Genomic DNA, 5,041 nt, shown 5'->3' with positions numbered 1-5,041 from the left:
ATGTCATATATACCACCAGATATCACATCACATGCAATCAATTTATTCTTCTTCTCTTCTCTGTGCTTCCAAAATCTTTCTTTCCGGCAAGACCGTAGCCTCGTGTTGCAAGTCCACCGGAGCTTTGTGTGAAAGAAGATCATAAATAAAATGGTGGTGGGGTCAGAGGTGGAGCTGCATCTCATGACTAGTATACCTTCTGATCTTAAAAAATAAGATGTCTAAATAGTATCTGCCATTTTGTATTTGATATAAATTGGATTTTTTTTTCAATATATTATAAGTATACTGGTCGACTGATATATACTTGTCGACTAATATATATGTATTGGATTGTTTTTCAATAATAATAAATATATCGGTCGACCAATATATACCTGTCAAAGAAAATCTAAGCCACGTTTAATAATAGAGAAATTAAAACAAACAAATGAATCGTTTGTATATGCAGTCAAAGTTTTGTTAATGTTTGACCACTTCTGTTCGTATTATATAGTGAAGACACGATATTTCTATCATGCTAACAAATTATCATATTATAACAACCAATTTAGTAGTTTAGATATAAAAAAGGTTTGTACCCGAGGAAAGTGGAAAGAATCATGTCGTCGGAAAAAACTAATTCCTCCAAGGTGACCGGCGCCGACGACCTTCACGTCGTCTTCCTCCCTTTTTTCGCTTCTAGCCACGCCATCCCTTTGGTCCACGTCGCCAGGCTGTTCGCCGCCAAGGCGTTCGCTGCACCATCATCACCACAGTTCACAATGCTCTTGTATTTAAATCCTCCGTCGACCGTGATATCTCCGCCGGGCTCCCCATCGCCGTTCAGACCCTCAACTTCCCAGCATTGGAGGTCGGACTTCCCGTCGGAGTCGAAAGCTTCAACACTGTCTCCAATCAAGAAATGACATCCGCACTCATTCGAGGCATAATGTTGCTCCAGACATCAATGGAACAACTGATCCGCAGTCTTGCTGCAGATTGCATCTTCTCCGACATGTTCTTCTCGTGGACCGCTGACCTCGAAATCCCGAGACTGTTGTTTTACCCTTCTTGTTTCCTCTACCACTCCATTTTCGATAGCTTGAAAGTTTATAAACCTCACGAGAAAGTGCAATCAGAATCGGAAAGCTTCGTGGTTCCCAATTTACCGGATAAAATCATGATGAAGATGTCTCAAGTCTCGGACCTTTTCAAAGTCAAGACCCAAATGGGTGAGATGATGGAAACCATTAAACAATCGGAGAAGAAAAGTTACGGATTAGTCCACAACACGTTTTACGAGATCGAACCAGATTATGCCGATCATTATAAGAAGATTAAGGGCACGAAAATCTGGCATATTGGTCCTCTATTTCAATATTTTATTCGCAAGGACTTGAGCGGCGATGGGACGTCGGAGAAGCATAGTTGTCTGAAATGGCTCGACAGTCAAAAACCCAAATCGGTGATATACGTTTGTTTCGGAAGTATGGTGAAATTCCCAGAAGCTCAGATCACTGAAATTGCTTTGGCACTTGAAGAATCTAAACAACCGTTTATCTGGGTGGTGAGGAAGAAGGTTGGAGATGAAGAAATCGGTGGGATGCCGGAAGGTTTTCAGGAGAGGATTAAAAGGGAAAACAAAGGGTTGATCATGACGGAGTGGGCTCCACAAGTGGAGATTTTACAACATCCGGCGGTCGGAGGGTTTTTGAGCCACTGCGGGTGGAACTCGGCGCTTGAAACCATCGTCTCCGGTGTGCCAATGATGACATGGTCGTTGTACGCCGAGCACTTTTACAATGAGAAGCTGGTGGAGCTTTTAGGGATTGGAGTCGGAGTAGGGGCGGATGTTTGGAACTCCAGTCCGGTGATCACTAGCCCAATCATCGGGAAACGGAGTATAATTGATGCTATTGAGATATTGACAGGTGGATCCGCCATGGCTGAAAGCATAAGACGTAGCTCACAAGAGGTAGCCATGAAAGCTAAACATGTTGTTGAAGAAGGTGGGTCTTCACATAACGATTTAATGGCTTTAATAGAAGAACTTAAAACCATTAAATTGGCCCCCAAACCTTGAAGCAACAGGTGCACTTATTTTCACCCCGTTATAACTACTTAATTAGCATATAAATAAAATAAATTGAAAATATGCACAACGATCAATTTTTTTTTAACACCAGTAGCTCATTTTGATAGTCAATACCGTTATATTTACAGGAAGATGATGTGTCATTTTAATATTTGATGTTAAAGGTTTTAATCTTTTTAGTTAATTATTTCTCAATTATGATAGATCATTATTCTTAATGTGTTGCTATTTGAGATGAAACCTAGTATATAAGTACATGTTAACCAAAAAGCCAAAAGACAAAACTACATTATATATTATATATGGTTTTTGCTTTTAAACAATTAACACCATATTCTGTTTTCATTTTTTGGAGAAAGCAAAGCGTTTTTTTTTTACAAATTTTTGTCAAATCTGCATTTCCTTAAAAATCTGGTCTTGGGCTGTGGATTTGGATTGATTTTGGGCCCAATAGTTAAACTAGGCATGGCCGCGTGGGAGGCCCAAAATGAAGCTACTTAAAGTTTAAAAAGGTGGACAAAAGCCAACCATTTATAGATGGATGATGAAATTAATTTATGTATTTTCTTATTGCAGATTAGCAATCGACACGATCAAAATATAATATACCAAACAGAACTGGAATAAAATTGAAATCCAATATATATATTAGTGTCGAATATAATAAAATATTATCATGTTATACAAAATTAACACGATAATAACATGTTTTTGTCTTGTTTTGTGAGATTAATTTTGAATTAAATATTTATTTTAACTTAACTTTTTTGTTTGTTTTCGTTTTTATCGTGTTTTAATTGGGTTCTTTTCATTTTAATAAAGCAAAAAACAACATTGTGTCATGCATGTTCGTATTATATAAAATTTGTCGTGCCGTGTCATTCCCGATTTGTCAACCTTGCTCATAGGTCAAACATTGAGGAAATTCACAATCTCATTAGAATGAGGTAAGGTCATCCGTTATATCCACCACTAACAATTATAGTGGTTGGTGTCACTTCATCATCACATTCAACCACTAAACATATGGGATACCCATCATCATATTCCTCTTATTATTTTATTTTTAAATTTATATATATATATATATATATATATATATATATATATATATATATATATATGTAGAGAGAGGTTAAGAAATTTAGAAAGAGATAGAGAGTAAAAGAGAGAGAAACAATTGTATTGGGTGCGTTTGTAACGACCCAAAAATCAAGGGTAAAAATTTCATTTTAAATATAACTAAAACATTGATAATATTTAATTCAGACATTTCAAATCATAGTCAAGTAAATCATTTATCAGAGTTCATCCCAAAATCATTCATTGCGGAATTCATAGGTGTGTGTGTTGCAATCCTTCCGAGCCATTCCTTTCCAAAACGATGATACCTGAAACAATAAACAAACAGGTAAGCATGAAGCCTAGTGAGTTCCCCAGAGCATACCCCACACAATCCACATAACACATATCATATTAGCTATAAAGCTACACATACCACATAAAGTCATGCATACATAAACATGTAAGGATGCCATGGGCTACCCCATATGGTATTTACCTAGGAATGACATGGGCTACCTCACATGGTCTTACATCCAATTCCATGGGCTACTCCACATGGTCTTTACCTAGAAATGTCATGGGCTACCCCACATGGTCTTACATTCAATGACATGGGCTACCCCACATGGTCTTTACCTAGCAATGCCATAGGCCACCCCACATGGTCTTACATCCAATGTCATGGGCTACCTCACATGGTATTTGCCTAGGAATGCCATGGGCTACCCCACATGGTCTTACATCCAATAGCACGGGCTCCCCCCGGGGTCTTCCATGCAAGTATCACTAAGACAACTAGCATACCACATATCATATAATTACTAGCATACCACCTAGCATAAAGCTAACTATCATACCACATAATATAAAATGGGCTGGCCTTGGTGCCTTAGACCCATTGGTATGGTGAGAAGACTCACCTCGAATGCAAAAGCTCCCTGAAAGAATCCTTAGTCGTTGCCCTGTCCACTTCCTGAGCTATCAATACCGATCAATATACCCAATTGGCAATTGGGTCCCGTACCATAATCCTTAATCCATGCATGGGGTAAAATAACCATTCTACCCCTGGAACAGTATGATCCAACGCTAAGGCCCAAACCAAAAACAAAAGTCAAACACTAGGTAGGCTTTCCAAGCCTACTAGTGGCCAGCTAGTGGCCCACTTTGCTAAATTGGGCCTAATCCCCCTAATGGTCCTTACCCTCAGCCCAAACATATTTTTGGCCCAAAACATCTGACCTCAGATGGTCCACTAAAGCCCAAAGTTCACTACTTAGCCCAACCCGAGGCCCATAACTCAAAAGGCCCATATCTGATGAGTACGTTGGACATACTCCTATGTACGCTAAGCGTACTAGCCAAACGATCTGTACGTTGGGCGTATCTGCATGTACTCTCAACGTATTCCCCTGTTAAGCCACTTTCTCGTTAGGTGCTTAATACTCTACTCCAGAAGCTACAATCACAGATCCAAATCCTTTTCAATGTCTTAATCCATAAAATCACTGACTTGGTGACTTATATGACCCACATGAACCCAAAATCAAAGTATAACAATCTACTTCCATGAAAATGACCATAAATCTTGCATGAACCCATAAAGATCTCCAAGATGGCAACTTTCTACCTTAAGGACTCAAATAGCATCAAGGGTGGCAACCCCAAGTCCAAGAATTGAATTTGAACCATGAAGCTTCAACCTTAGGACCAAAAGAAACCAAAACCCAAAAATGTAGATCTAAGAGATGAATGATCAAGTTCAAAGCTTTATAACTTCATCAAGATGAGAATGAGTCCTAAAAGACAGATCCATAAGCTCCTCCTTGATTCCCATCTTTGCATCAAACTCCATCTTCTTGAAAATGGATTAAACACCCCAAAAGTGGACTCCATAAG

At 38.8% G+C, this 5,041-nt stretch overlaps 1 pseudogene; it reads left to right on the top strand.

The window, feature by feature from the left end:
* The first annotated feature begins 444 nt into the window (after nucleotides 1-444).
* On the top strand, nucleotides 445-2,368 carry LOC111892995 (solanidine UDP-glucose glucosyltransferase 1-like; annotated as a pseudogene).
* Nucleotides 2,369-5,041: the final 2,673 nt, after the last annotated feature.

Source organism: Lactuca sativa, chromosome 9 (genome assembly GCF_002870075.4).
Source record: "Lactuca sativa cultivar Salinas chromosome 9, Lsat_Salinas_v11, whole genome shotgun sequence".
NCBI classification, from domain to species: Eukaryota; Viridiplantae; Streptophyta; class Magnoliopsida; order Asterales; family Asteraceae; genus Lactuca; species Lactuca sativa.
This window is presented reverse-complemented; position numbering and strand designations above follow the sequence as displayed.